The following is a 12243-nucleotide window of genomic DNA, read 5'->3' as shown; positions in this document are numbered from 1 at the left end:
ATTTACCGTCCCCATTTTGCAAGCTTAAGAGCTCAGTACGATGCACTTGAATTTTGATTTTTGACCTTCCTGTTTCACGATAAAAAAATTTAAAAATAAAAAAATTAAATTTAGTATATTCAAATAATTCAGTAAATTTAGTATATTCATCAACAAATCTTATTTTCTTCTCTTCACTTGCACTTTTCTCCTATCTCTCGCCTCATGTCCTCTTTAGACCAACCGAAATGAGCCGGCCCAAAATATTCTAAATCGAGTAAAAGGATTTATCTGAGTATGGTTTTGACAAGTATCTTTTAGGCCCATAAAACATTGGATCAAACAGATATCTTGGGCCTGCTAAGCCGTGCTAAGCAAGGGCCAGTAGTCAAGAATGGCACCCACAGTTACAAATATGTTTAGTGAAACGAAAAGCTTACGAATTCAAAAAACTGTTACCTACATATAAAAAAATTCTATTCAAAAGGGTTTATCTATACTTTTATTATTCCACTAATATTTTGTAAATATGCCCCAAAATATGTCATAATTACAAGTAATTGGCAAACTCATACATGTTTATGTAATCATTTTGTCCTAATTGGAACTTAAACCTTCAACCTACAAGTAAAAGAAATAATGCTCGGTGATATACGTAAGCATCTGTAGCATATACAAGTCAAGTAAAAGCATTGCGATAAATGTGACTTCTAGGCGGTTGCACATATTCGGAGATATACCTGGCAGCCACGTGTCCAAAAGGGCTGGTGGTTGAGAGGGTTATAATAAAAAATAAAAAAAACACAGTTAATCTATTGTTGCTTAATAATGAGGATTAATAACACATGCTAAAAGATAAATACTATGTTAAGAGGCCCCGAACCACCGCCTTGAAATCGAAAGTAAAGAAAATGTAAATTAAAGTCTAAACTAAATTTATTTTAATTTCAATTTCAAGCGGGGTATCAATTCGTTGGCCCCAAACGCAACATTAATTATTATTTGTGAGAATATTATTAAAAGGGATCTCAATGTCTGAGAGTATTTTTTTTTTTTTTTTTTTTTTAGAGCACGTATATAAGCTGCACAATACACGCACCATTCAAGTCAGGAGTGCAATTCGAAAACGAGACTTTAAGAACTTACCTCCCGAATCCCTATCAATGTTTGAGTTATTGCAGTCATTATTGCCAATTTACATGCCACAGTTATGTTCTAGCTACAAGTGACTCTTGAAGGACTCTAGGCTCGAACGAACCTAAAGATCCTCTTATGGATCTTGGTAGTTAGGTGTCATCAAAATTCCATCAATTAGACCTTCCAAAAAAAATTCCATCAATTAGTCACTGAAACAATAGACCATTTTTAACTAACTACCCACACTTGTAATTGCAGTTATAAAGGAAGTTACCACATATACATAATTATCAGTAATAAAGACACTCAACCTATAAAATGATGATGTCGAGAAAGGGAATAAAAAGTATGACATTACACTTGATCCTAAATAATAGTTTCAGACCCTTTTAGGCTGGTGCTTAAGAGGATAATTCCCTCCATTAAGGCAAAGTAATTATACATCTCTTTTTTCTGAAAGAGGAGATTGAGTATTCGAACTCTGTTAGAAGTAATATTATGAACTTGTGCAGTAAACATTAAATATATGTATACTTCTAACAGAGTTCGAATACTCAAATCTCATTTGAGTCCGATATTGTCAAGTAGTCAAAAAAAAGGGTGATGTGGGATCCATAAAATATTGAGTGCACTAAACACTATGTCACCAAACCAGAACCCCATCATTTTAATTTCTTGTCAACATTTTTGACACATTGACGAGGATAAATTTGGTGGGTTAACAACTTAACAAGGATGGACACTTGTTAAGGTCGTTTAGCATGTGTTTAGTTGGAAAACAAAGTTGTACCATGTGTAAAAATAGAATTTTTACCCTGTCTGGATCTATATAGTCCTGGTCAACTACAACCTGACACACAAATAAATATATCAACTTTATTCAACTTTTTGCTTATGTGTAGATTGTGATTGGCCAGAATCACGTACTCCTTGGCCATGTAAAAATTTATCATCTAGAAATGCTGAAAAAGAAGTTAATAAGGTGATTTTTGATTAGGTGAGTAAAATATGCCATTTGGCATGCCTAACTCACTTATTAAATGGTCTTCGACCAATTAATGTTTGGTGGATTAATTCAATAGAAATTAATGTTGAGATTTCTTTGTAATATATTAATACATTCTTATGGGATCATTTTTTCAATCCAAAAATCTGAATTAAACTGATCCAACAAGTATGAATGATTTAGAATCATCTAATAATCTTTTCGGTGACATGTAGATTCCACCACCGTGTGACGGGGCCACCCACCCCTTTCTCTTTTGGCTGTTCCACATTCAGGTCTGCAAATAATAATATGTGTATGTGTGTGTGTGTGTGATGCTACCTAACTCAGATGACCCATACAGTGTCCTTGTTTAAGAACTGCCATTGAAGCAGAAGTAAATGCTTGAACCAAACAAAGGGCAGTGAGAGGACACGGAAAGGTATGAAATTTTCAGGGGCAGTAAATTTTTTGTTGTTGTGGAATTTCAATGTTGCAACACTATTCTGTGGTAACATAATGTTTTGTGAGAGACCAGAGTGGTCAATTTTAAAGAACACAGTGACCAGAAAAGGACAGAGTAAATAAAAAGGTGTTCGACTAATGGTCCAAGTGCCCAACACAATCTGTCAACATTCATCATTTTCAAGTTCAAGATCATTGATGGTAGTGTCAAAATCGTTTTGAATTCATCCAACACCCCAGTTAATGGACCAATTTTTTTAATTGTAAAATAAAAGGCAAATATATATATAAAAAAATACATTTATTGGTATGGTTGTATGCATTCTCTTTTCTCTCTCCTTCAGTCTTAATTTAGTTATTCATTTTTTTTTTTAAGCTCTCTCAAAATACTTGTTTACTTATTAAATTTAAACAAAATATTTTACATTATTCCGTAAATATCCTTAAAGTTTTTAAAATTTTCAAACTTGATTATATATGCATCCACATTTAAAAGAATAATATAATAATTTTGAAATGAGACAATTATTAAAAATTTCTACTCCCCAAAAGGACATGTATTTTTTCCTTAAAAAAATTCAATTAAAATTCTGTTTTCTCATTGGTAAGAAATTCAGGCCCCTATTTGTTTCTACGAGGGACATGAGGAGATATCATTATATTACACAACTTTTGATAAATTAAATTATTATTAATATTTTTATCATGTTTATCTGATTTCTCACAAACCCAAGATTTGCACTAACAATCATATATGCATGCACCTATGTCTTAATTTAAATAATATGAGTACGAATATCATTATAATGATAATGGGGAGTTGAATTTGTACTTAAAAAAATAAAGGCCGTTGAATAAAAAGGTTGTGACACTCCACTAACTATTTTCATATATTGAGATACAAATACACCAAGCTATGCTATGGGTCTAACTAACTTTAACTCTATTTTATGTTTTTAAGTTCAGGTTAAAAATGAATGGATTAAGCTATATTTTATATGAATTTGCTATATATACTCAGTCGAGCATGAATGGGCACACCCAATTCGGGAGTTCGGCTTTCTACCAACCAAACGACTGAGCAACTCTCTACAACAATATTAATAATGATATTATATATATCAAGTTTAAATTAGATTCGGAATATTGAATTATCAAGTGACGAAACCAAGACCATTTGAATATTGAATTATCAAGCGACGAAACCAAGACCATTTAACATTCACAACAGGAGAGCATAGAAATCACACAGAGCAGAGGATTTGCGCCCATAAAAGAGTGTTGCTAGTAGTACTTGGTTCAGTCCAAACCGACCACATGCTTTCGAGTGAGTCTTTGGTATGGACCTATGGACAAAATTAGCCCACGTAGATTTTATCAAAACTGTCGACAATATATATATACACACATATATATATACATACATATATAGAGAGAGAGAGAGAGCTAGAGGGCCGATGGGCACTATATTACACGTTTGTGATACAATTATATGCATCCAGTAGTGTTTCTTTTTCACACAACTTGCAGTGTGAGAGAGAGAGTGGGAGAGAAAGAGAGAGGTGATGGGCATGCACTATATATATAGTCTATATTACTTACACGTTTGTGATACAAATAGCATCTATAGTCTATACACGTCCTATCTCCACAAATTGATACAAATAGCATCTATAGTCTACACATGTCCTATCTCCACAAATTTGCTGCTTTCACGTAGACAGACACACCACCGACTTGCCGCCAAAAAAAGCTAATACAAAATGAGGAAGACACTTCTTCAAATTATATATAATAAGGACCACGACCATGACATATAAGAAGGGACCATTTCCTTTCCAATGTGTTGTTGTTTGTAGTAAGCTCTAGTACCCCTGTCAAATATATTGCCATGATAAAACCTATAAAGTTGGTGAGAATTGACTTCTTTCTTGTCGTGTATGCAATTCGATTAGGTTTTTAAAAAAGTAAGGGCACATGTGGTTTGTAATTATAGAATAATTTTATTTTTTTCGAAACAAAAAATTATATAATTTTTTTTTATTTGGTTCAGTTTTTAAAAAATTCAGTTATAAATGACCCGTTTTCAGATAACAGTCTTTTATGATTCTCGTAAAACAATTCTTAATAATTCAGAAAACATAAATCTGTTTTCAGATAATTATAAAAGACAATTTTGGGAAAACAAACATTTTTATAATTGAGTTTTCAGAAAAAAAAATTTTACAAAACTGAATCAAACAAAATTTTTTGTACATTTTTTTATTTTTAGTTTTCAAAAAATAAAAAATTATTCTCTGAATTACAAACCAAGGAGACCCTAAATTTGTAACTGGTGGTATTATGGATTATCATTAGTTCAATGATATAACCTCTCTTTCTTTAAAGGGTAGAAGAAAAGTTTGAACCTGACATAGCTTACCTAATTAATCAAAAAGAAAACTAGTAGTATTATTGAGATAAGGTTGGATGGTTCCAAATACATTAGCACTTTTTAACTTTTTTTGAAAAAAAAAAATTAGTAAGTTGTTCGAGAGTTAGATACATTTGAATTTTTTTTATTTTTTTGTACGCAAGTGAAGAATGATGTCACTACATTACTTACATATATATGATGATGATGTACGTTTTCACTTACATAATATAGTCAAATGTGTTCGACTTTCAAATTCTGTATCATAACAACTCTAATTTTAGATATGCCCTTAAAAAGACTCGAACTTAGGAGCAATAGGGTTTGATCGGTGAAGTCTCGATCACTTAATAACTTATAAATGATGACATTGGCCAAAAAATAAATAAATGTGCCATCGTCAATTCATTATAGATACAAATTCTATATAGTGGTCCTCCGTCGGCATAGAAACGTTTTAAAGATGAAAGGAAAACATTAATCCGTCATCCATCAAAAGGAATACCTCTTTCGATTCTATCATGTATGAGCTGTGATACACGAAAAGATGTTTGAAGGGCAATACTATTTAGACTTTTATATATATATATATATAGTCTAATCAAAAGTCTTACTAGAAGTAATTCTGTTCGTTGATGTATCGGATAAAATTAGAGTTTGACATTGCCTAATATATCAAGGGATAAAAATTCCCAAGCTAGCCAACTTTTCCGGTTAAACTATTACCAACTTTTCCGGTTAAACTATTACGTCTAAGAATTATGGATTAAAATTATAAAATCTCTTTGCATTCAAAATTGTACATAGAACTCCAACAAAATAATAATAATTTTTTTTGAACTAACAAAACTTATTAGTTACCCCCAAACATGTGACCGACTAGTTTAATAGGTTGTAAAATATTAAATTTTGACCTTATTATTTAAATTAAATTAAAAACTATAATTATTATTTTAAAATTAAAAAAATAATATTAAGGGCGAGAAATGAATCATCGATCGCTAGTAAAATAATAACCCATTTAACAATAAAAATATTATTACTATAAAGGGAATTTTTTAATTTAATATTAAATATTAATGTCAAATTTAACATTTCACAACTCATTTAACGAGTCAATAATGTGCTTTGTATGACTTGATAAGTTTTATTAGTTTACCAAATTTTTTAAATTTTACTGAAAGTTTTATTTACGATTTTAAAAATAAATGGGGGATTTTATCATTTATGATTTAAACCCAAGACTCATCATGCAAGATAAACGTTATATCTAACAGGGGACGGGGATCGACCTAGACCCCTGCCACATTTCGCTGCAAATTAATTTGTCTAATTGATAATCGAATCTTTTTTAATTTTATTTTTTATTTCACTCGACTTATCTACTTTTTTATTTATACCAGCGTATATGTAAAAAATTAAGTTTATATTAAATTAAATCAACTATAATACAAGTAAATCAAACTATAAGTATAATTAAAACGAGTTTTTACTTTAAAAAAAACCAAAAAATAATTGAGATTTGAGAGGAACGTTTCCTTCAAAGTGATAATGAAAATGTGGGCATATGGATATCTATCTTGCTTTTGATGGTTTCCTATTTTCACAACAATAAGAGATATGTGTGGGTTAAGAATGTCCCCTTGGAATTAAAAGAAACCTGGCAAAAGCTATTGTTATTATCAAGGCAGTCAGGCTTGACCGGTAGTAAAGTTTTGGCCAATGCTTTGAATGTTGGCAAAGTTCCATGGAATGTATGCTTTCAACTTTGCCAAAGTTCATGAATGTCCTGTGCAAAACATTGTTGTTCAAAACTATTTGGCGGCAAATTTTTGACCACTAGGTTGTGGTAGAATTAGACCCACGTGGGCCACGTGGCAATCAATTTATTTTCAAAATTAATTTTCATAAATATTTTCCTTTTCCATCAATAATCTACAAATGCAATTCAAAAGGTACTAAATTTGAGTTTTGATTCATTATGTGAGATCAGGAGGGTTGGATGTACGTAGTCTTACCTCCACATATGGAGAAGTACGTTATTTCTTTTTTTATTTCGGACTCGTCTTAATCTTTAAATCACAATAGAACAACTTTACTATTACGTTAAGGCTCGTCCTCGACACATTCAGTGTTTTATGTATATATTATCATCTAGCATAATTAAAATGAGTCCTCAAACTAAATGTGTTTCTATCTCGTCAGGGCAGAGCTATGATTGCAAAGTGGATTGAGTTAAGAAAAGAGTAGTATTACATATAGATCGGACTAAGAAGAAAAATAGTCTTGCATATTTATCGGGTTGTGAACTGACAATAGTACTATTGTTTTTTTTTTTTTTTACCTGAGTTATAGCCTAAATTAGCCCTTCAATAACTCCGCCCCTGTATATCATCTAACCATAACACGGCTAACAACTCAACTCAATATTTGGATTAATAAGGCTAACACCACATTTTGACTAGTCCATGCGTATGGTAAAAAGTGGGATAAGATTTTTTTCGATTAAACTAAAAACTCATTTATTTTTTTATTTCCTTCAATGCTCCACCTTCTATTTTAAAAGATGAATAAGTAAAAAAAAATATGCATAACGCAATTCATACAAGAGTGTTGCGGAGTACATCTTAGTACATAGTTATTTATTGACTGAGTGGTGTATGATTGACTTTAATAAGACGCACAACACTAATAAATATTGTCAATTCAACAATGGAACCAAGTTCGACTTAAAAAAAAATAATTCCTCAATTGTTTTGGCAAAATATATCCTCACAAAAATTGTATAATCTTTAAGTTAGATCAAGATTGATTAAACTCGAAGGTCAATAATTAAGTATAAAAAAGTAAATGTCAAGTTCGATTGCTCCCGTGTGACACCCACCTCAAATAATTATCTTTCAACAGAATTCGATGCACGCGTGATTGTCGCGTAATTTTGACAGTTGTATAAAAAGAGATCAGACCCATCCAAATGGTGGAAAACACCTATCCAATAATCATGGTTTACAACCAATTTGAGTCAAGATTAAAAAGATAACCCTCACATTTTAAATCGAAGAGAGTGGGAAAATGCTGTTCCAATTCTGTGGAGGAACATGAATTTGAACCCTAGAAAAGACAATTGGTGTGTGACTTGACTCCATACATGAAAATCTAATAAAGCAAACATTATTTATACTTGGTGATGAAATGTCAAACATCTACTTTTTCTTTTTTTCAAATAAAAAAAAGGTAGACTTTTTGACAATCTACAATAGAAAATTGGCAGTATTTTCCTTCACCCCCACCGACAAGTCCACTAACTTTTCAAGCCGGTAGCCAATCAAATAAAATCCCTATCCAAACGTCGTCTTACAACTCCTTTTTTGATTTTCCAAGTTAGTGACAGTCTTAATGTAATTGAGCTTGATTTGTGGTTACATTGAGTGAGTCAGTCATTATCTAGTGGACTTTAAAATGAGTACCATTTACTCCAAGTCATTGGCTCGAAATTTGTTTAGAAAGTCAGTACGATAATTATTTTTCTAATAAGGGTATTATCTGGTGCCCTAGTGTAACTAGGGTTGGGTACGAATCCGACAAACATTTATCGTTTTCATTCATTCCAACTTGCAATCTTTACATTGTAATTCGGGCACCTTGCTTACTCTCGAACACAACCTGATCGAGCGTTTAGCTTGACATCGGATTAAGGATTGAATATGTGGCTTTAATAGGCACCTTACCTTCTCGTGTGGGGTCCAAGCGCATCCCGACCGAGCTTTTGGCTTGACATCAGATCAATGATTGAATATGTGGCTCTGATACCAACTGTAACAGGTTGGGTATTTTGTAATTCGATTCAAAAGCTTAAGCTGTTAGGTGGGACTAACACCTAATCCATCATACCCATTACATTTCTCATCTGAATTCGATGTGGAACAAACCTCTAACACCTAGTTAATAGAGTGTCCATCTCCTTAAATAGGTATGGCCGTGTTCGAGTCCGCAATCCCTCTAGTTTGTCTAGGAAAAAAATTTATATACTTTTCTAACGAATATATATAATTAAAATACTCTCTATCAATAATTTTTAGTGGTTGTTGATGAAATTCACCAATATTTTGATAGATTAGTTCCGCGTGTGAGTGAGGGGAAACGAGAGAGTTAAAAAATAGTAAAATGAAATTTATTCAGAAAGTAATTCAATTATCATGGAACAAATGTGTTTTTACTTCATAGCCTTTTCCAAAATTAAGCAATTTAGTAGGAAAATTTATAATAGTAGGACAAAAAGGGAATGCCACATTTGTATTGACAAGTTAAGGGTCTGTTTGGTTCGCATTTTGTTTCTGCATTTTTGTTTTAATCCGAAACAAAATAAGTGTTTTGTTATATGGTGTTTTTAATAATAATCGAAAACATATTTGATAATGTCCGGTTTGTTGTAAAATGTTTGAAAGCAAAAACATATTAAAAGATATTGCAAGCTTAAAAAAATATAATGACTAGCTTAAAAAGGTCATTTCAAAGTTTTAGGAGTAATTTTTTTTTTTTTGGTAGTGTTCATTGCTATAAGACCTATTGCTATATTCGCAGAAACATATAACAACATTAAATTGGTGTTTCGATTTTTGGTTATTATTTACAAAATATTTTGACACAGTACAAAATAAAATATTTTTTACCAATTATTATTATTTTTTGTTCACTATTACAATAATAAAAAAATAAACAAAGACACAACAAATAAAACGACTACCAAACCGACTCTAAATGCATGCAAGAAAAATGGAGAGTTTTAGTCGAGTAAAAAAGGAAACATGACCTTATACACATAGATGATGGGACAGACTCACAAAAATATTTTGCAACCAAATAATTAGTTACAGAATGGCTTGTAATTTTTATTTTTTTTGATGTGATAGAAACTATTGTGATTAAAATATGGACCATTCAGGTACAATAACACTCCAAAAGTATAAAAATTGTAACTCATGTATTTGTATAATAATTCTTTACAACATTCCATAAAAATGGATCACTCAGTTACAATAACAATCCAAAAGCATAAAAATTGTATTAATTTACGTATAGTGATTCAGTACAATATTATATTAGGATAACCAACATATATAAAGAATTGATATTTGGACCTCTAAGACAGTTCGATGATTATTATCATTTGTTTTTTCTTAACCCTACAAGAATTCATTTATGTTTTTTTGTCATTTCACCTACTAAGATGAGTTTGAGTCACAATAATAATTGAAGTGTATGAGTAAAATAATTAAACCTATAAATTTGGGGGTGATATATATATATATATATTCACAGAAATTTACACAATTTAAAACTTAATTTTTTATTTTGAGAGATAAAGGAGATATCGCTTTAATAGATTTTTTATAAAATTTATAGAAAGAACAGTGATAGATAAACCAAACATTTCTACCGAAAAGAACACTGAACTTGACGTGGCCATAGACACGTCAAACAATTTCATTACATGTAAGACGCTAACTCATTTTTTTCTTTCTTCCTCTTCGTTTCTCTCTCCTGTTCTTCATCAATTCTTCTTATCTATTCTCTTTCTCGAAATCTAGTGGTCAAATTTCTCTAGATTAATTATAGTTTGAGACTGGTCCAAACGTTTGGATGAAACGTATACACATATCAAAATTTCTGTTTGATTTTCATAGATACAAAATTTAAAGGACAGAAACAATAGTATTTGTTTTTTGATTTTTTACCTTCTGCATTGACAAAACATGGAAATTTTTAATTTTTTTTTTATCTTCAATTTTGCAAAATTAAAAGGAGAGACAGAAAACCAGAATCAATTGAGATATGATTGAATAGAGAATAAAAACCCATAATTAGAGAAAGAGAAACGAAGAGGTATCTCAGACGTTTATACTTTTAGGAAATAATCTGACGTGGTCAAGCCACGTTACCTCAGGCGTTTATACTTTTAAGAAATAATCTGATGTGGCCAAGCCACATTAAGTTCGACCTTTCATTCGATTGTTTAGTTCGATTCTCGTATCATTTTTCTTATAGAAAACAATATGTCTGTTTCCGTATTCACCCAAAAAAAAAGAAAAAAAGAAAAGGAAAGAAAAGGTCCATTGCCGTAAAGTGCAAAGAACCTCCAATAATAAACATATTGTACATCTAAAATGAAATATTTATAATTTATATTTTATAATAACAGTTTCATTTTATTGTAAACGAAGCAAATTGTTTTATATGCAATCTAGCTCGGCTCAAACTCTTTTTTTAAGCTTGTTAAATAAATTAGTTGAGCCAAACTTGGCTCATTAAGTTCGCAAACATGTTAATGAATAATATTTTGTGAATATAAATCTATTAAAAAAATTTCATATTACTGGACAATTGAGTTTAAAATTGATTAAACGAGCCAAGTTAGAACAATTAAAGTTGAACTTCACTTAAGTTAAAGGAATCTGGATTCTATTACGTGGCATTTAATCTTGTGCTATTTAAATTGTTTATTTAACAACTTCATGTTGTCTATATAACAATTTTGTATTGCTTATACAATAACTACATTACATTGTTTATGTAATGTATCTAAAATTACAAGTACAAGATGAGAAAGCGGTTCTTTATTACTAAGTTGTATTGATGACATAATATCGTCAACTAGTGATTGAACTTACTAAAAGTGTAGAAAATTTTAAGAGACATGTGTCATATATTGTTTCTTAAAAAATTATTAAATTATCCTTTAAGTATTGAATATTTAAATTTTAAATTTCAAGGGTATATATGAAAAGATGAAAAATATATTGTTTTAAAAAAAAGAGTGAACAATTATTTTGGAACAACCCAAAAAGGATAGATAAACATTTTTTTAGACAGAGTCAAACACTTTGCATGGCATGGATGAAGTAATAGGAGTAACCGGTGTAAAAAAGTCTTTCCGATGGGACCCAAGTCAAGGAAAAATTATTCATGATAATTGTTGTAATTCATTTTGATTTGATGGAGTATTTGTAACCGTTAATTATATCATGTTACCGTTACATTAAAAATAATCATGTAACATTAAAAATTGGGTCCCACTCAAGCTCGAAATTGGAATTTAATTATCAGCTTTAGAAACTTGATTTGCTTGATTTGCTAAGTGTCAAAGAAAGTGGGGTTCACATAGAATAGATAACCATAATTAGCCATAAATAACAATTAGCACAATTATTCAATTTACGCCGTCAAAAACGGAAAAACTGCTATGAACAACACCCCGAAATTTACG

Source organism: Cornus florida, unplaced genomic scaffold (assembly GCF_030987335.1).
Source record: "Cornus florida cultivar Cherokee Brave unplaced genomic scaffold, ASM3098733v1 CherokeeBrave_3.0.0_Hap2_Chr03, whole genome shotgun sequence".
NCBI classification, from domain to species: Eukaryota; Viridiplantae; Streptophyta; class Magnoliopsida; order Cornales; family Cornaceae; genus Cornus; species Cornus florida.
The sequence above is the reverse complement of the archived record's forward strand: the minus strand, read 5'-3'. Positions refer to the sequence as shown.